At 39.4% G+C, this 21,824-nt stretch overlaps 1 protein-coding gene across 1 annotated transcript in view; it reads right to left on the bottom strand.

The window, feature by feature from the left end:
- LOC6035854 (protein slit) overlaps window positions 1-21,040 on the bottom strand; it is a 338,062-nt gene extending 317,022 nt beyond the window's left edge. Inside the window, 1 exon segment of the mRNA XM_038258677.1 lies at window positions 19,813-21,040. The gene's annotated coding sequence lies outside the window, so the exon portion shown is untranslated.
- Between the last annotated feature and the right edge of the window lie 784 nt (window positions 21,041-21,824).

The following is a 21,824-nucleotide window of genomic DNA, read 5'->3' as shown; positions in this document are numbered from 1 at the left end:
AATCCTAATTCATCGCATAAACTTAGCTGATGGATGAAACCAATATTTCTCTCCAAACTAGGCCGGAATTCCGAGTTTCATTCACACCAATTAGCGGTCGGCCGATGTTTATTTTTCCGCCACTCGAACCTTTGTCCGCGGTCAGATCGATCGATCAGTTTTGATTTAGATTTTTCTCTTGTGGCATTCTTCAGCACCGCGCGCAATGAAAATCGTTGAAGTGGTCTGCTACGTTCGTGTTTGCGGCTGATCTGTTTTTCCTTCTACCGGGCCGGCCTGCCTCGATGGTCTGTCGTCCCCCATCGAATGCACATAATTCAATATTATTTACACAATGTGTGAGTGTTGAAAGCACTTTTTTCTGATTTATCTCGACAGAAAAATCTCCCCCGAGAGCGGGCTTGAGATGCTGTTTGTGTGGCTGGGAATGGCTTTTATTACCCCGGTGGTTGGTGTCCGATAGAGTCTTGTGAGTGGCGACTTAATGTGGAGCTGGTTGGTGAATGATCAGGTCGAAAGCGTATCAAGGTAAGCTAGAAATAAACCTCAAAGGGAAGGTGCGAACCAAGCTGAACAACGGCGTTGACGGACGCGACCGGCTCGCGCCAAGTTCTGCACTTCTGATTAAACACCTTGGTGTCACCGAGACGCAGCAAGCTGTGAGCACTGCGCGGTGGGGAGTCCAAGCTAACTAGATTGATTCTGGTCGTAGCAGATTTGTTGGAATAGAGTGTCTGAAATGTTAATTAATTTACAATATCAGGACTTATATTTCAGTACTTCAACAAAATGAAAATTCCACAAAATACCGTTTCAACTCCCTTTCCCTCAAAATGAGTTCTCCCCACTAAGCTTCCCCGAGTGCGGTGGGCGTAAAAGGTGAACGGATTCGAACCTTTCGAAACAACCTATTGGCACACATCACAGCTTGGAATCTGTGCTGGCTGCTGCTGTTCACCTTTCTGCCTTCTTCTTTCTCTGATACGATGCTGCTGTCTCCTCGGTGGAGAGCCTTCCGGATTGATACTCCACATACGCGCTGAGTCGATCGCCCTCTTCTCCTTTGAGCTGGTCAGGTCGTATAATTTGAGGTGCCGCATCTCTGCGTTGCCCTGCCTCTCCGCAAAAGGGGAATCAATCATAACGGATCAGACCCCCCAACCAACCACGGCCCCAGAACGGGTTTACGTGGGCTATGGGGACTCCCTACACCCCCCCCCCCTTTCAACCTGGTGAGTCCAGAGAGAAATGAAGTGTGAAAAATGCTCACTGATTTCGAAAGTGACATAAGTGATGCTGAGTTCGCCCCGGAGTTGGGCGACGTTTTGTAGCCATTAGCTTAAACCGGTGTGCAGGGAAAAGGGCGGTCACGTCTGTATTGGCACACGTCCGCGCCCAGCCGGAACCATTCCCGATGATCGATTGACCGAGCGCGCTCGCACGAGATTCTGCGGGTGCGAAGAAAGTTGCCTGCCGGAACAGAGTCAATAAAACAAGCCGTCCGACAAGCTGATCAACGGTCGGGTATGCAAATAAGTGGCCGTTGCGACGATGTTTATTAGCTTTAATTCAGTGGATTAGTGCGGCCCAATTTGGGATTCCATTAACTACAACCCTGCCAGTGGAGGGAGCAAATCAAACAGTTTTGACGTCAACGAAATCGACGGGATAACTCAAAACTGGAAATGCCTCGATCGACAGCTGAGCAGCATGAGATCGTTATCCGATGACTCGCCCAAACAATGTTCATATTTCATAAAGGATCACCATTCCCATGCTTAAATTTTCGAAATTCCTCATTGTTTATTGTTCTTAACACGTCCCAACGAGGAAAATCTACAAAATCAACAACGAAAAACCAAGAATTCCTCCCAGTAAACCACTGCTAAGTGACCGATTCTTCATACCTAAAAAAAAAATAAAATAAAGGACCAGCAGAACGATCTAATCACCTGCGGTGCTCATCCCCGAAGGTAAGCGCCTCTTGAGCTGGTTTCCACCAACAACAACAAAAAAAGGACCCTCAAGCGTCAGGTTCATATCTTCATCTGGAAATCTGGCCGACCCCGCCGCACAGGCTCAATTTGTTCTTTTGTGTAGCTCTGTTGAATGTCCTTCGTGATAAAGAAAACGCAAAGCAAGGATTCGTTTCGAGTTCCTCGATGTTATGTTTTGTGTGAGTGTGTGGGGGTTACAACCGCTCTGATGGGCATAAAGAATAACAATAAAACCTTTGAACGCCCTATTACCGGCCGATTGAGGCCGGTGGCTGAGCCGGAATTGTCGTCATCTTTGTAGTCGATGGGATAAGCAAAAATTAGAAGATTATGCAGGTTAGACTTTTTTGTTGAGAAAAAATATTGAAATATTGTTAATACAACTGAAATCGTTTTTTTTTTAGAATTAATTAGCATTGAAAACCGTAGTTTATCGAGTTGGGCTAATTAGATGACACTGAGAGAAACTATTTTTTTACAATATTGAAACTTCATGAGGCTTTATTTTAAAAATCAGCAGTCCGATCAGCAAAATTAAAAAAAGAAAGTTGTAGGAAATTTTCTCAGCTTTTTAAGCTTTTTTTTGCAAAGATGCAATTTATTATTCATAAAGTAATTTAAAATTGATAAAAAATTATCATTTTCAGAAAAAATACCCGAATATTACAATTATTTGAACACAAATGAAATTGTTTAGTCTTTTTTATTGATTTTATTTTTACATCAAAATCTTATTTTTGCAATTTCGTCGTGAAACCAAAACCAACATGATCGTATGGTTACACTTTTCAAAATAAACGCTGAAAAGTTCTCCGTTTCAGCACTGAAATGGATGCTTTTCGAATCTACATCCAGAGGGGTATTTTTTCATTTTTTTTAGAGTGTAACAATGTTCTACAAAAATGTAGAGCAGACAATAACAAAAATTTTGATATGTTGATATGCTTGTAATCATCACGAGTTATAGGGATTCTACGATTTTTTTTGAAAAGGTTACTTTTTGCGTTTCTCTTTGTTTCGTCGTCCGTGTCTGTCGCGGGTGGCCATAAACAGCCATGATCAACGACGAACTTTTTCAAAACTTTTTTTTTCGTAAAATCGCGATAGCTTGTGATGTTTATAAGCAAACCCCTTATGTGTATACATATTTTTTTATTGAGTGCTTTACAACTTTGTAGAACAATGTTACACTCTAAAAAATAACCCTGCAAAGTGAGAAAAATCATGAAATTTTAAAATGAATAATTTTGTTCTAAATAAAATAAATAACCTTTCTGGGTCATTGTAGATTTGAAAAGTATATTAAATTTTCCATAAAATGAAATTATCAAAAAAAATACAGTTGAGTAACGGGAAATGCCAGAGTTTTTAAAACTTTTTTAGTGTTTTTTCGATGATGAATACGTTTTTTCGGAATTTTTAGTATGCCATCGAATTGGGCGTCCAATTTTAAATAAAAGTCCCTTTGGCACCAAATTTCTATTCCATCACCGTTTCAGGCTGCAAATTATTGAAAACACCTCTTATTTAGCATGTTTAATAATAGAAGGGGTCGTACCGCTCTCCGTCACGAGATATAAAAAAACCGGACCTCGGATTCGTACCCAAGCAACACACTTTGTCAGATAAACGTATTTCCTAACTGGTTGTATAACCAATCCGCCTTGTTGTCACAACTTGTTCTACAACTCCTGTGAACTGGAAAAAGCGCACTTTTTTCTGTTGTATAACTTGCCAGAAAAAGATCCAAGTTATCAGAGTAAGTTGTACAATTGTATTTGACAACACTGTGCCATCTAACAAGAGATTCAACGAAAAAAAGGGGCGTGGTTTACGGCTGTGCTGTCAAATCAAAGCGCACACTGGAAAGGAAAGTTAGATTGAAAACAGCTATCTAACCGGCGACTAACTTACATGTAAACAAACGTTTCTTATTAGAATTGTAGTCAACGACGAAGCTAATTAAAAAAGTACGCTTGTTTCTGCAAGATTCATTTAAAATAATTCGAAATTGAATTAAAAAAAAAAGAAAAACAATCATGGAATGCATGTGATTAGTGTGAAAATCCCTGCATGGAGAACTTTTGGATTTTCCTTTTTTGATGAACTTCCTCTGTCCCAAGATTCGATCCGATGACTTCGACGATTTGTTGTTATCTCCACGGCAGGTCCAGGCGCGCTTCCACATCTCTCCACGGGGCTTCATAGTAAACAAGCTGGCCCAAGCGTCAATAAGAAGGCTGCTGTCTGTTTTGTTAGCTAAAGAACTTAATTCCAACGAAGGCTGTCATTGGAATTGAAGTTATATAAGTTTGTTTCAAATCAGTTTTTATAACTCCAATATATAACTTTGTTATAACAAGCCGTTTCAACTGTCATTTCGGTTACCGTACCACGGAGCAACATTGAAAATCGGTGTCATTTCAATTTGTTGTTTTCTCTATCATGAACTCCATAAGCTGATAATTTTTGTAGCTTTTACCAGCGATGTGTTCACAAATGAATCGGTCAACAATTAAATCTATTGTAATCTTCAATACATAAACATTTTTGAAACTCTAAATTCCTCATGTACAAATTTACACCACCTAACAACACGCAATGTCAAGTTGAATATGTATGTTGAGCATCAGTTATATAATCTATTCTCCGATAACATTTGTGTAACAAAGCGAAAAACCTAAGGTTATTTATAGAATGGTTGGCCACGCCCATTTTTTAGAAGATGCCGTCACATGACAATGTTAGATAAGCAGTGAAACAAACAGTGCAATATTGTTTTTATTCAACAAACTGTTTTCGAGTAAAACATTGCAGATGAAACAGTATCTTGGCATATCAGCACTTTGACGTTCAATTACAGCTCATAAAAAGTGTTTTCAAGTAAAATAAAGTGATAAATAGCTCAATAGGAAGTGAGCAAGTAAGTTTCTATCAAAAGTGTTCCAAAATAAATTGTTTTAATAGTGAAAATCAGCAAATTCGATGGAGTTAGGAGCGAGTGCATATTGCCTATGTTGTGTGTAAAAGTTAGAAAAGAGTGAAATTGACTGCGTTTTAACACTTGTATAGCACACATCTCATGAGTTACATGAGTCAGTTATACAAGTAGTGAAACAAACTGATATGTAACTAACGTTGACATTTTTTCTCGTATGTTGATCCAAAACAGCTGTCTAACTATTATTCAACAGTCGACAAGTTATGAGTGCTACTTGGGTAATCAGCGACAAAAGTTACCCCATAGGACAAAGTATCACACAAATCGAAGTGGGGTCGGGGCAACTGCTGTGTGAGTTGGCGGAGAATTACCCAAGATTTTTAAAGAGTATACCAAAAATCACAAAAATTTACTTAATGTACGATTATTTCTTTTTTTTTTTTTTTTTTTTTGGGAGGGTGATCCAGCCGCACATCGTTGATGTCGAAACCTCTAAACTGGGCCCTCGTCCTGTCACGTCCGTCAGTAGTCTTGTCGTACATTACAACTAGAACCAGATCTGCCAATGAATTAGTACACTTCGACCAAATAAACACTGACGCTGTATGGATCTGACTCTAGAATAAATGCACAGTTGTGTGTTATTCATAAGTCCAAAACGTTCAATTATTCATATAAGTCCAAATATTCATTTGCGGATAACTACCTAACTTGAATTGAATACAAGATTTAAAGCAACCTATCCGAAAGCTACTCTTATCTCAAATCCCCGACATTTTAATTATGAAGCAAAAAAAAACGTTTCTTTTAAAACCTGTCTGGCCTCTTTTAAAAAACAAAAAAAAATAACAGTTGATATTTTACAAGTCGTGAATTGAAAAAAGACGACCATTTGTTCGTCAGAATTCCAGTAGATCCTCGATTCGCAACAATGGTCGATACAATCATAATCCAACAACCGTTAGTTCAACAGATCAACGAATTTAGTCCGATATCATTTCACTATTGATTGATCGAGACTCTATGAAAATTTTGACAAATTAGAATGGTTTTTATGCTACTTGAATGAAAATCACCGATTCTGATAGAATTACTAAATTCACTGTTACTAATTTTGTCCCTAAATAACTAAAGGCAAAGTATAAAAAGTTGATATTTATAGTTAAAATCCTAAATTCTACAAACACTATTTTTTAAACCCGCATCCTAACCTGACACCCACATTAAGATAGGAAAAATCACATATGTAGCGGTTCATTGTACAAATGTGATATTTCCACTATCAGAGAACCTCCTTGTCTCGATGACAGCTTACCGGCCATCGATTAAGCCCTGAGACTACGCCAAAGTGGGTTCTCGCAGCATGAAGTGGTGTCCATGAGTAAAAATGGAAGCTTCAGCAATATACTGAACACTTCGATTTTAATTCCACATCGAATCAAATCATACTCTTTGCCAAACAAGCATCAAACCTATGACACTCATTATGACAAAGCCCAGGGTACTTAATGTACGATTATTTCTAAACAAAAAGTTTTTTTTAACATCTTCAGGGTGGACCACAAAAACGCGATATTTTGGTTAGCTCAAAGGTATCGGTTTACTGCTGTGTGAGTTGGCGGAGAATTACCCAAGATTTTTAAAGAGTATACCAAAAATCACAAAAATTTACTTAATGTACGATTATTTCTTTTTTTTTTTTTTTGGGAGGGTGATCCAGCCGCACATCGTTGATGTCGAAACCTCTAAACTGGGCCCTCGTCCTGTCACGTCCGTCAGTAGTCTTGTCGTACATTACAACTAGAACCAGATCTGCCAATGAATTAGTACACTTCGACCAAATAAACACTGACGCTGTATGGATCTGACTCTAGAATAAATGCACAGTTGTGTGTTATTCATAAGTCCAAAACGTTCAATTATTCATATAAGTCCAAATATTCATTTGCGGATAACTACCTAACTTGAATTGAATACAAGATTTAAAGCAACCTATCCGAAAGCTACTCTTATCTCAAATCCCCGACATTTTAATTATGAAGCAAAAAAAAACGTTTCTTTTAAAACCTGTCTGGCCTCTTTTAAAAAACAAAAAAATAACAGTTGATATTTTACAAGTCGTGAATTGAAAAAAGACGACCATTTGTTCGTCAGAATTCCAGTAGATCCTCGATTCGCAACAATGGTCGATACAATCATAATCCAACAACCGTTAGTTCAACAGATCAACGAATTTAGTCCGATATCATTTCACTATTGATTGATCGAGACTCTATGAAAATTTTGACAAATTAGAATGGTTTTTATGCTACTTGAATGAAAATCACCGATTCTGATAGAATTACTAAATTCACTGTTACTAATTTTGTCCCTAAATAACTAAAGGCAAAGTATAAAAAGTTGATATTTATAGTTAAAATCCTAAATTCTACAAACACTATTTTTTTTAAACCCGCATCCTAACCTGACACCCACATTAAGATAGGGAAAAATCACATATGTAGCGGTTCATTGTACAAATGTGATATTTCCACTATCAGAGAACCTCCTTGTCTCGATGACAGCTTACCGGCCATCGATTAAGCCCTGAGACTACGCCAAAGTGGGTTCTCGCAGCATGAAGTGGTGTCCATGAGTAAAAATGGAAGCTTCAGCAATATACTGAACACTTCGATTTTAATTCCACATCGAATCAAATCATACTCTTTGCCAAACAAGCATCAAACCTATGACACTCATTATGACAAAGCCCAGGGTACTTAATGTACGATTATTTCTAAACAAAAAGTTTTTTTTAACATCTTCAGGGTGGACCACAAAAACGCGATATTTTGGTTAGCTCAAAGGTATCGGTTTACCATGTTTTTGCTTGATGTTTGTGTCAGAAAATCATGTTTTCATCATCAATAAATCTTTAAATTCATTTTACATTTAACGTTTTACTTTCCCATCCGATGGAAGTTGAAGCAGATGAGAATCGAACACATGATCATCCGACTCGGGGGTTCCTTGGCCGATATAATTATAACCGTATTTTTTTTTGCTTGGCTATTAGAGTGGCTTAGAGGCTTTTAAGGAAAAATAGTTAAATGTTTCAAATATCTAATATTTGAAAAGGTCAAATGAAAACTTAAAATACTCTTTTGAAGGTCTCAGGGTCAAAGAGCCCATGTTAGATTTTTTTTATAAAATTCCTCGGAAAATGTTACAAAATACATCAAAAATTAGTGAAGTTATGTTTTTTAATTTCCGAGGAACGATGTTTTGAAAATAAAAACTGGGGGTTTCGTCGCACCACGCGCAAAAACAGGAAAATGAAGAAAAGGCAAAAAATCTACTTTTTTCACTAAAACTGCCATAACTTAAAAATTTCAACGATGACCGTTACATGTTAGGGTACCAAAAGTTGCGTATTTCAACTACGACAGCTAAAATCAGTTGAAATGGTGCGGAGTTACGATTTTTTGAAAAAAGTGTTTTTTTTTTTGGCGAAAGTCGACGAAAATTGCCTTTTTTGACCACCCTAATACGGCGTAGGTCACCCTAATGGCCAAGCAAAAAAATACGGGTCTAATTATATCAGCCAAGGAACCCCCAGAAAAAAATTGAGCCCGATCGGAGAACTTTTTTTTTCGAACCATGCTGTTTTCGTGGGGAATTGCTGTACACTCAACCCCCGGTGGTTGGTCACTTTATTGTTTGACACTTTTTTAGTTTGTACCCCGTTGGTTGGTCAAAGTCAAACTAAACAGTGACGAACTGTCACTTTTTACACGGCGCTCACGCACACTATCAAAACGTTTGGTAGCGTGTGTGAACTCCGTGTAAAAGGGGTGTCAAACTAAAAACAAACTTAATCCACCTATGTGGTTGGCGCCTTCCTCACTTTTTACCAACTTTTGGTGATATGATGGGTTTGGACACCAATTCCATCTATTTCTCAATAAAAAAATACACAAATGTCACTTAAGCGGTCATAACTTGAGACTGAACGTTGCCAGATCTTCAAACCTAACCAACGATGGGTCGGATGATGGATCCAGACATAGTTTACATACATTTAAGTGAGATCCGGCTTTAAAAAAGTACATCAATATCACTTAAGTGGTCTTATCTCGAGACAGGGTTGCCAGATCTTCAATGTTTTGGACTCATTGGAAAGGTATTTTGATAACCTAACTAACGATGGGTCGGATGATGGATCCGGAAATAGTTTACATACATTTAAGTGAGATCCGGCTTCAAAAAAGTACATAAATATCACTTAAGTGGTCATATCTCGAGACAGGGTTGCCAGATCTTCAATGTTTTGGACTCATTGGAATGGTCTTTTGATTACCTAACCAACGATGAGTCAGATGATGGATCCAGACACAGTTTACATGCATTTAAGTGAGATCCGGCTTCAAAAAAGTACATAAATATCACTTAAATTGTCATAACTTGAGACAAGGTTGCCAGATCTTCAATGTTATGGACTCATTGGAAAGGTCTTTTGATAACCTAACTAACGATGGGTCGGATGATGGATCCGGACATAGTTTACATACATTTAAGTGAGATCCGGCTTCAAAAAAGTACATTAATATCACTTAAGTGGTCTTATCTCGAGACAGGGTTGCCAGATCTTCAATGTTTTGGACTCATTGGAAAGGTCTTTTGATAACCTAACTAACGATGGGTCGGATGATGGATCCGGACATAGTTTACATACATTTAAGTGAGATCCGGCTTCAAAAAAGTACATTAATATCACTTAAGTGGTCTTATCTCGAGACAGGGTTGCCAGATCTTCAATGTTTTGGACTCATTGGAAAGGTCTTTTGATTTCCTAACCAACGATGAGTTGGATGATGGATCCGGACACAGTTTACATGCATTTAAGTGAGATCCGGCTTCAAAAAAGTACATAAATATCACATAAGTGGTCATAACTTGAGACAGGGTTGCCAGATCTTCAATGTTTTGGACTCATTGGAAAGGTCTTTTGATAACCTAACTAACTATGGGTCGGATGATGGATCCGGACATAGTTTACATACATTTAAGTGAGATCCGGCTTCAAAAAAGTACATAAATATCACTTAAGTGGTCATATCTCGAGACAGGGTTGCCAGATCTTCAATGTTTTAGACTCATTGGAAAGGTCTTTTGATTACCTAACCAACGATGGGTCGGATGATGGATCAGGACATAGTTTTCATATAGATAAGTCAGATCCGGCATCAAAATTCCAGCACCTGATTCGCAACTCTGACACTTTTTTATACGTAACTTTTGAACTACTTATCGGATCTTCAAACAATTCAATAGTGCAGTATGGGGCTCCAAAACAAATCGAATGCAACTTGTTTGACTCAAATCGGATCAGCCAGTGCCGAGAAAACTTGGCAAGAATTTGGAGCACCAAGGGGAATACGCACACACATACACACACACACACAGACATTTGTTCAGTTTTCAATTCTGAGTGGATACATGAATATATGTCTACGAGCTGTTTTTCAAAAGTTCATTTTTCGAGCAGGATTATAGCCTTACCTCAGTGAGGAAGGCAAAAGTGCCCCCGTTCGTTTGACAACAGTTGGTATCAGTATTTTATGCCAAATCAGAGACCCACTCATAATGTTCTGAATTTATATTGATCAGAAATGTTCTGAGCTGTTGACAATGTTATGGCCCAATGTTTTGATATTTTGTTTGGTTTTGAATAGAAATTGCAAGAAACAACCAAATTAAGCTTTTAAGTGCTCTAAAACTGCTGTCCCTATTAAGACTGTAGTCTCGATTAACCTCAGTTGATGGTAGTTCGTTATGTTCCAAATGGATTAAAAAAAAAACAATTATAATTTGCAATCATGAATATAAAATTTTATTTTGGATTTATACCGTTATCCTAGCATGTTTCAGTCTACAATACTATTAATTTGCAAAGAGCGTATTTTATCTACTTGAACTGCTATCAGTTCCGATTTCAATAGTCTACTATAAATTTCTTGTTTTTAATCAAAATTCAGACCTGCTTCAACAATGCACAAGCATTGTTTGATTTTAATCCTGTTACACACGAGTAACGCCTTTCCCTCCAGAAGCTTACAAGATATTATCGCCATACGGTGACTTTGAGCAACCTCACTGTCGCTGACACCGCTGAAATGCAACTACCTCCAAAAACTGCACAATCATGCTGTAACGGTGCCCTAGCGGAAGGATTCAAGCTGTTGTAATAGAAACTCTGCTCCAAACAGAAAAAAGCACCCCGATAAGATCCCTGAGAAACACACCAGTTGCGCAGTGGTGAAAATGTGCGCCGCCACCGGAAACGGGTTCTCTCGGCCTCCACCGAACGTGCCACCCGGCAGCTTTGCCAGCTCTCGGAAGTAATCCCTTAGCACTTTTCAAAAGTCATGTCCCTTCCACCGTTTCGTACGGAGTACCGGTTTCCATTTCTTTGGCTTCTCCCGTCCCCAGAATGCGCCAAAGCCAGAACTTCTGGCTTCCACACACACACAACAGTCTCGATAATAAATTTATGATCACGTTCGCCGGCTAGAATCAAATTCCGTCGACTAAGACGGCGTCGGCGTCGTCTTTGGAACTGCTGGAACGTCCCGGATCCCGAAACGGTTAGGTACGGTTGAAAACGCACGTTTCCGCTTCGCGAGCGCCACTTCTTTCGTGCTGTTTCAAGGTTCCAACAGCAGCTGCTGTGGATGCTGGAAGGGAAAGGACTTGCTCCATGCGCAATGACTGTGCTGGCCATGGCCACGACCGTGTTGTAACGTTACCGTACACTACACATGGTACTCCCACGCCGTGGCTGAGCAATGCTCCATTGAACTCGTCACGTAAAATCAATTTATAGAAAGAGAACTAGAAGCAAGTCGTCGACGACGAGATTTCCTTCACACAGTTTATGGCTTTGTTCCTGGGAGATTTTTCCGTTCCTTTCAATTGGCCTTTTGGAGGGACTGCGAGCCCGCAGAGTGGCCAAATAAAAGTCAAGGGAGTGCTGTGTTGTTTCCTTAAAACGTGCCCTCGTACGCTTCTAATAGAATTTTTATTATTACCTGGTTTTGAAGCTTTTTTTGTACGCTCTTTCTCTTCCGCTAGTTTGGCGTATGACTAATTGGATGGGAATTTCGATGGCATTGAAGAGTACGTGACGGATGAATGGGACAGGGATTGGATATGGGAAGGAAGTATCGTTTGCCGAGGAATATGTGTCAACCGAGCTGTGAGAATGTCCGGGATGTTGGATTTAAAATACAATGCCGTATCATGCTGACTTTTTGAATTGCAAATTTGAAGCTATTTATACTTAATCAGTTGGTCCATGAAAATATGTAAAACGTTACAAGCTGCCCAGTTCATTTTTCGACTTTTTTATACAAAAATAAATTGTTAATAGAACCAGAAAGGTCTTTCGAATACACATCCAACGACAGATCGCAATATTGAACTGGAAATCCTTTTCATCAACATATTTAACTGAGAGGAATGAGGATGCAAAAAAAATCCAATTCCTTTACACGCAATTGCTAAAAAATATTGCAATTTCTTTGAAAACTTCATTATAAATCAAAATAATTTTTGAAAAAACAATTGAGAATTTATTGATGAAATGAAAGTGCAATTGATTTTCAACATAACATTCTTTTAAAAATTGTCTAAAGCCTATGAGCTACCTATTCAATGGTTTAAAAAAAACATTATCTTCTATCAAACTAGGATGTTTGTACATTGACACCAAAAAGTTCATAGAGGAATTCTTTATGAAATCGGCCGATTTCGACCATTTTTATTATTTTTTTTTTTGATTTGGCTTAAAATTTGTGGAGGCCTTCCCTAAAATCAAAGAAGCCATTTGTGTCATTGGTTTACCCATACAAGTTTCCATACAATTTTGGCAGCTGTTTATACAAAAATGGTACGTACATATTCGAAAATCTCTAACTTTTGAAGGAATTCTGATCGATTTGGCGTTTTCGATAAAGTTGTAGGTATGTATGAGGAATATTCAGTAAAAATAAATAAACGGAAATTTTTAATGCCGATTTTTAAATTAACTTATTTTCACAGAAATTAAATTTCCCAAAATCCGATTTTTTTATTTATTTTTTTTGCCTTCCTTGCCTTACTGAGGAAAGGCTTCAAAATCACTCAAAAAACGAAATTCTTAATTTGACCTCCTAGACCCACCTTCATGTATACTTATCGACTCAGAATCACATTCTGAGCAAATGTTTTAGTAAAGTACTTCAAAAGTTATGCTAAAAAACGATTCTAACAAAAGTCCGGAAGATTGTAAAAAAGGTGGTTTTTGTAAGAAACCCCGTCATGTTATACATTTTTAGAAAGGTATTCGAAATACCTTTCTAACGAGTTCTGACAACCCTATCAAAAGTTATGCGCACTTAAGTGTTATTTATGCATTTTCATATATTTCGATGAAAACGTTGTCTGGATCTATCATCCGACCTGTCGATGGATAGGTGATCAAAAGATCTTTCCAATGAGTTCAAAAGTTTGAAGATCTGACAACACTATCAAAAGTTATGCGCACTTAAGTGTTAAATATAGACTTTTTAGAGACCGGATCTCATAATTTTCGATGAAAACGTTGTCCGGATCTATCATCCGACCTGTTGATGGATAGGTGATCAAAAGACCTTTCCTATCAAAAGTTATAAGCGTATAAGTGCCCTGAATCATGAAGATCTGACTACCCAATCTGATGGTATGAATAATGAACCACGTTGAAAGAACACTGAAAGGTGATAGCATTACCTTCTAAATGTGAGGAAGGCAACAACCACCTAAGGGTGGATTATGTTACGTTTTTTAGATGAAATCGCAACTTTTGAGTCATCGAGAAGACTGGGGAGAAGTTTTGGAACCGAGCTATGTTTTTTATTTTTTTTGAAAAAAGTGTGTTGTTTTTGTGGAAAAAATAGAAATTTTTGTCATTTTTTGTTTGTTGATTTAAGTTTTGCACCGTTTTCAAGAAAAAGCCACTACAAATTTAATTATAACTGAAAAATCCTTGTTTTAAATTTTTCAAAATAGTGTCTTTTGAAAAAAATCAGAAAATTTCCTATAAAATTGACTGAGAGACATTGAAGACTGAACCTCTGGTTGCTGAAATACAGTGAATAAGAGAAAAAGAAACAAAACATTTAAAGTTTTTCAGGTCACATCTCTCATCCATAGGGCGTCCAAATTTCCCGGGTTTCAAATTTCCCGGGAAACGGGATTTTTTTTTTCAACTTCCCGGGATTTCCCGGGATCCCGGGATTTTTGCTTTCCTCTATTTTTTCCATTAAAAACTCAAAACATGATATTTTAGTGCATCAACTGTGTTTATTCTGCATGAATCTGTAAAAACTACAAACGAGTCAAACATTAGTTTGGAAGAAAGACTTCAAGAAACAGATCACGTGGATGCTCTTGTCTGCCAAGCACGTGCGTTTCTTGGTACAGATGTTTGCTGCATCGGCAAAGACCCGCTCACTATCGGTAGACGTAGGCTTGATTGATTTTAACCCATTGAACAGCGACTTCAGTCCGAAAGTTAGCTCTCCGGTTATTTCGAACAGTGTTAACTCCTTATGGATGATACTAGACTTGCTCGCCTTTGTGGTCGATTGCTTGTTGGACGGTCCTTCAGCCTTTCCATTGATGAAAGCGGCAAGCTCATCCTGAATGGATTTGGGTTCCGCTTGCAAGTCCGAATCGGATTCTGCAGCATTTGTTCCATTCACATCATCTAAATGCCACTTGATCAAATCCAAGCAGTCCTCTTTTACAAACTTGAACAAATTTGAGCGTGATAAGAGTGGGAACGCCGAGTTTGATTCCCAATCATTAGGATTGTTCAGAAATTTGATCAGCGAGGTAATTCCAATGTTTCGGCGCTGGTTAATTCGCAGTCTCACCGCATCAAGTATTTGGCGCGACACAGCTGAGTTTAATTTTTCCAGTTTTGCAACTAAAAAGTTCAGACTGCTTTCCGCCGTCAGAAGGTTCGCGTCACGTTTTCCTAAACGTTCGGAAACGACACGAACCGGTTAAAGTGCATCGTACAGCTGAGAAATCGATTCTAAGTCCGAGGTCGAAACTGGTGCCAAGTCTTCAAGCTCTTTTAAAGCTTCAGCAACACAACCATGTAGTTTCATGTAACGCGCCAACATCTGCTCTGTACTGTTCCAGCGCGTCTTCACGTCAAGGATCAATTGAAGCGGTTTGCCGAATTCTTGGACAACTTTCTTCTGCAGAATCGCGTTTTTGACCGGGGATCGGCGGAACAGCTTGCAGATATTTCGGATCTGCAATAGAACTGGTAATTTGACCGGTAATTTGACGAGTTGTACAATCCTAAAATAATGAAGAAAATCAATAAGCTGAATGTTTATAGTTGGATTTGGACAGATTCTCACCAGGTATTGTTGCGTCCTTGGAGTCATCAGATTCTTCTGAATCACAATCCTCATCGTCCGAATCCGACTCCTCCAAGAGATCGCCTGGGGTCTCCGAAGATTTGAAAATCACGTCGCATACGGCCAAGTGCAAACCGTGATTAAAGCAAAGTTGGTGCTTGAACGTAGCCAGTTTCCCAAATTTCTCCATCACCTTAGCGGCATCGGATGTTGCCGCTGCTACGTTGCGGTCGCGGATCGCAAAGCACTCCAAATGTTGATCAACAGCTTCGAGAATTTTCTCTGCCGGAAACGATCCCTTCACGCGAACCAGTCCAAGATTGAAGAACGCTCCGTCCCCAAAATGAACGTTGACGTTCAAATACTTCCGGTTGCCAGAACTTGTCCCTTCATCCAGCGTGATGCTCAAGAAGTGCAGTTCGGCGAGCTTATCCTGAATCTGTTGCACGGTCTGTTGTTTAGCGATCTCGTAGTAATCGTGAATCAATTTCATCACGGATGTTTTTGATAACGGCAGCTGGTAACCTCGTTGGGCAAATGAAGTACGTATGAATTTACTGTTTGTAATAGCACTGATGGTCAGCCCATCTTGAGCCGCCAGCCGAGCAACCATTTCATTCATGGGCTTTTTATGAATGAACGGTTCAATCGTCGACTGTTTGGAGGTATTGCTTTTTGCTTGCTTGGAACCACTCGGGACATCTTCGGGTTGAACAACTGATTCCGGTATACGACGCTTGACCCGGAAGTTGTGTACGTTAACTCCATGACGCAAGAGTCCACTCGTTGAGCCTCCCTTGCAAGAAATGGTCTTCGGACACTTTTTGCACTGTGCTCGCTCACCATCCAGTTTGTCGTACAATGACCAAATATCTGCCATTGTTCTGAAATCAAACTATTATTATCATTAATTTTACAGTTCATTTTGAATAATTACTCGAGCAAATGTAGACTAAGATCAAATTCACAACTGCGCAAGTCAATGCGAAAGCAAACAATGGCGAACGAAACGATTGACAGCGCGTGAATGAAAAAATGAGGTGTGCGCAAACATTTCTACTCATAAGTGAGTTTACTATACCTCACACAACATTGCATTTTGCAGACACTCAAAATTAGAACTAAACTAACTATTCATGCAACTTTTTACCCTTTTTCAACTGCACCCGTTGTCACTCTTTTCAAAAGGGTATCTCAAATTACTCAAAACCGTTGAACGGTTGAACCTTTTCGAAAGAGAGACGATGGATGAAGTTGAAAAAGGATACTTTTTATTTTGAGTGTTGACGAGTTCCGTGAATTTGTTAAATTATTATAAAAATCCCGGGAAAACCGGGAAATTTCGACAAAAATCCCGGGATTCGGGAATTCCCGGTTTTGCAAAAATCCCGGGATTTTTGTCCCGGGATTTCCCGGGATGGACGCACTACTCATCCAAAAATGCCAACGTTTTCTAATGCTAAGTTCTGGACGAATATGGCAAAGTTCTGGACGAATATGGCAAAAAGGGAATATTGACCGCATGGAACTTTGATGTAAAACCACCTACCTTTGGAAGTCCTCCAATGGAGCATCCACCTTTGAGCAGTTTTTGCTTCTTTCTACAATGTATTTCTTATGGAGCGAACTGTCAAAACTGCTCGATGGCGGGTACTCCATTGGAGGAAGGTGGTTTTATTTCAAAGTTCAAAATACTATATTTCAGAAGGCTGCAAAAATCCCAAAAATCCCTCTAAAACAAACATAATTTTCCCTTTACAGTGATGAACTATCATAATGCTGTTTTTTAACCTAATTCTCGGTTGCAGTCATTAATTTCCCTTCCAGACGAACGCATTCCAACAAGTTGTGACTTACGTGCGCTTGATTACGGGCACGCGGGGGTGACCAACTTGCACAAACGTGCTGCCATGAATCAATATCCGCTCCCATGCGTTCTCCCCCCTAACCCATTGCCAGTCAGGCAGCAGCGCGTCAACGTTCATTATGATTTATCTTTTCTTGTCAGAAAATTATGATTTATGTTGCTTCTTTGGCTCGATCTGAATAATACACTCTTTCTCATATGAATATTAGCCGCTGCACGTCTCTCTCTGTTTGTGTATTTGTGGTTTTCCCGCGTGGATACAACTTTTCCATGTTGGTGTTTGTGTTTGGAGCACTTTTCAGATCGGGGCGAAACTTTTCGTCGCCGGACTTTCATGCCTTGGTAACATGTTGTAAAAATCGGCAACATCCTTTGCCCATTTAGTGTGTTGGGTGGCCTGGTCATTTTTCCCTTCTGCGAGGGACGGAGCTTTATCGCCCTCTCGTCCCTTATTTTCGCCACAAAGGAATCCCAAAACACAGCAAAACAGCAAAAGTTGCAGTATTAAAAAAAAACACGCTGACATTTTGGGTTGACGACGGATTGGGGCGGGGGAGGGATCCCAAAAGGAACGCAACACTTCTCCGCCCCCGACGCCACTGAATCAGGACTCGTCGAGTTGAAAAAGGACCTCGACGACGACGTCGACAGTCGGAGAAATTGAGGGAGCTTTCGCTTCTTTGTTTGCTTGCCGCCGCCGCCCGGTCGTGCTCTTCGAGGACGAGGACCAGACGTCGGGGCTTCTGATTCTGCTTGGCTGTCCTTTTATTACGTCCTTTGAGATTTTCAACAACATAGATATAAATTACGGATAATAATGGGGTGTGTGTAAGGGGCCGCCGCAGCTAACGAATGTGAAAAGTATCCTTCGGTATCACGTCGGTCGGTTGTTCGACACGAAGGTTTTCTCCGTGATGGCATGGATTGAGGAGGTAAACCACAGGCATTATTTTATTATTAACTTTTCACCTCTCTACAATTTTATCACACAAGGGTGTGGGTGTGTGACTGTGTTTGGACATGGAAGTGGTTGCTGTCGGAAAAGAGTAAGTTGGATGATGCGTGACCGAAGTAAAGAAGGAAATTTAGGGTAGATATTTTAATTTCATGACCATGTGATAGGCAATAAACATAATCACATATCTAGGTAGGTCGAGGTTGATAGCAACTCTTGTAATCATTACCTAAATAGTAATATTTGAGCTACTGTGCATCGGAATTTAACAAAAAATCAATGCATTTAAAAAAAACCAGCTTACTAAATATGATTATCAACGCAGGAAAAGGTTGTTTTCATTGAAGTTATAAAGACCCCTTTAAAAAAAAATATTTCCGCGCTCAAATTTTTTGGGCCGATTTTGGCTACATGTACTTTGAAAATCATTGACAACTGCTGAAATTGTTATGAATGAATGTGCTCCGGTGGAATCGCTGGCGGCGGTTGGACTCGCAATCCGAAGGTCGTCAGTTCAAACACTGGGGTGGAAGGTTCCTTGGAGTATAAAGAGGTTTGGATGCTCTCCCCATTCAAGCCTATGGACTTCTAGGTTCGAGCAGAAACTTGCAATAGAGACCACAAAAGACCTGGAGGTCGTTAATGTAAATGGTTTGGTTGAAGGCTCGGCGAAAAAAAAAATACTCAAAAATTACGAACTCCTCGTCACAGTGTCTTGATGCAAACAAGCTGTCGCAGCCCCTGAGCAATATGTTTGCTGACATATTGAGCGGTCAGTCAAAAAAAAACCAACAAGAAGTCACACGACAAAAAAAATTCTAGCTATGAAATGATTTGCTCGCAATAAAGATAAACCTACGGTTCTTCTGATAATTTTTTTTAAATGATTTCAATGATTCGTAAAAAAAAAAACAAAAAAAAATAATCATAAGATGCTAGTCTTTAAATTGTTGGTAGTTGAGTAACGGGAATTAGAAGTAATTTTATACAAAAAACTTTTTTTTTTTGAAAATACGTTTTCTATCATTTTACGGTTTCAAGCTACACATCACGTGTCTTAGTAAATATCCAGGGACCAAAATTACCTCTTTAAACAAAGATTCACTTGAGTCGGAGAAGGTCCTTAAATCCTTTTTTTTATGCTTTAAAAAAATATTTTGGAAACAAAATTCATACTTTTTTTTCAAAGTAATTCTGTTTCGAAAATGAGCATTTGTTCTGTAAATCTATAATGACAAAATCACCAAAAATAACAGTGCTAAAAAACATTGAAGTACTCGTTTGAGTGCTGAAATGTGCAATGTTTCAGCACTTGTATTGAACAGTATTACTTCGCGATACTGTGTTGGGTTTTCAACAAACATACGAAACCCAAACTTAAGCGGAAAATCGAGCGTTACAATGAAAAAATCTATTCAAAAGTGTTTTTTTTTTGGAAAAGCAAAAATATGTATTTGTAACTTTTTGAATAATATCATCAAATTACAACTTGTTGCATGATCTTCTTATTATTATCACCAGTAAAATGTACAATGTACAACCAGTACAATTGTTCAAATTGTCCCTTATAGTTTTGCCATAACTTAAAAAAAAACATCCAAAAAATACCTTACCTTTAAAGTTCAATGATAATCCAAATCGTTCACCTATTCACCAACTCAGCCAATGTTTGTGATGATTTCGTCAATCAGTTTATTGCCGCATCAAACTCTGTCAAAACTTTGCCAAAATCTTTTTTTCTATTATTCTCTTCCCCCGTTTGTATGCTCGTCACAGGATTCCTCCCTCGATTCAGGGGTGGTGTCGTCTTCTATGCAAACGAATTTCAACAAACGCACACACTCTCACACAATCACTGGGAAATTCCAACTTCTTTCCCTGCTAGAGGACCCCACTAGAAACACATCACACTGCTCTGCTGCACCCCTCAGGTTATGATCCCGTTTTCCCTCCGTGCTCTCTCTCGGGGTACGTTTCCTTCTATTTCTTCGTGAATATTTTATTTACATCCAGTGCTTTCTTCACTCTTTGCTTTCGTATCGCTATCGTGTCGTGTGTATTATGTTTCACTTCACTCACTTTTCTCCGTGGGTTGAATTTTCATTCAAGCCTTGCCGTTGACCGGCTTCCTCACGAGGAATAAAACACTTTTCCTTTTTTATTTCGCCTGAAAGGATATCTTCCGGGGTCGTCGTGCTCGCTACGTGTACATCTCCCTTCAGAAAGGCTTCTTATCGTCGTCAACAACAGCAGAAAGTTGCATCCGTTCACTTCATTCAGAACTTCTGCTTCTACTGCAGAAAACACACAGCGAAGGATATCGATCACCACTTGAGTAAACAACGGAGCAGGACTTGCACCAGAGTCACCAACCAACTGCTCAAGAACCGGTGGAATGGAAGGGAATTGCGCGCAAACGCGCTAAAAATCTCTTCCTTCGTTTTGTTTTTAGGGAATAATCCGCTTCTTGCCTTCCGGACAAGCAAATCACCACCACCTGAATGACAACACTGCCGTCCTGATTCAGAACGATTTATAATTTGCTTCGAACTTGTTCAACCACAGCGAACTTCACCGTATTTTGCACCGTTCGGTCTCAAAAAGTGATCAAAACTCGTTCCAACTGTCGTTGTCGGAATCCAGCCAGGATAACTCGTGTCACTCCCCCTGTGCTACAACACCACACCACTGTGCGCGTCCAGTGCAGCCAGCGAGGAGGCGAAAAACACAACTCCCAAGCACCACAATAAACCAGAAACACACTCTTGGTTATTGAAGAATCGACGATAGCAGGTCTAGCATCCACCCGGCGCGAAGGACAGAACTCAACTGACGAACCACAGCGCGACCAACCACCGAGTGAAAGTCCAACAAGAATCCAACATCCTCTCGTTCCGGCAGTGTTGCCGAAGCCGAACCCGAACCCGAAGCGAACCAAAGTCGTGAGCTCTCGGGTAGGAGGAAATGGCGAGCAAAACATAATTGATAAAGGAGCGTGTAAAGAGGGAGAGATTTGTTATGGCGGCGACGGCGTGCTTTGTGTACGGCGGAACAAACGGAAAGTGAAACCATCGTGAATGGGACAGTACACCCTAATGAGACTGTTGTGGTAGAAAATGTTATTTTAAGTGAAACAATTCATCTACGTACAGCCAAAAGTAATCAGTCAAAACATGTTGAAACGATACAAACTGAATCAAACCATCCAATAGACTCTTTTCATGCGTTTTTAACAGCAAACTGCGCATTATCCGTCAATTCCGTGCTAAAAATTGCTCACACCAGTTTTGGGTGCAGCCATACGTGTGGGTGTGAAGGCTGCAGGTAAGTCTTTCTTTCACACATACAGACAGATGTGCGCATGAATGAATTCTTATAGGATTCTCATGCACACATCACTCGCGCGGGGTATCAATGAACATAAACAAAGTGTTCATCACTCGAATAATGAGTGAGTGGTGCGATTGACATGAGTGATGGCGCATTTTATTCGTAAAGTATTGCATTGAAAGCATAGAAAGAAGTTGCAGTTTCATAGGCAGCTCGTAGATGTTTACCGGTCAGAGGGAATTGAAATTAATGTATCAACAATCAGAATGAATCAATACCAATTTTCATTAGAATA

The sequence above is a fragment of the Culex quinquefasciatus genome, chromosome 3, assembly GCF_015732765.1.
Source record: "Culex quinquefasciatus strain JHB chromosome 3, VPISU_Cqui_1.0_pri_paternal, whole genome shotgun sequence".
In the NCBI taxonomy this organism is placed as follows: Eukaryota; Metazoa; Arthropoda; class Insecta; order Diptera; family Culicidae; genus Culex; species Culex quinquefasciatus.
The sequence above is the reverse complement of the archived record's forward strand: the minus strand, read 5'-3'. Positions and strand labels throughout refer to the sequence as shown.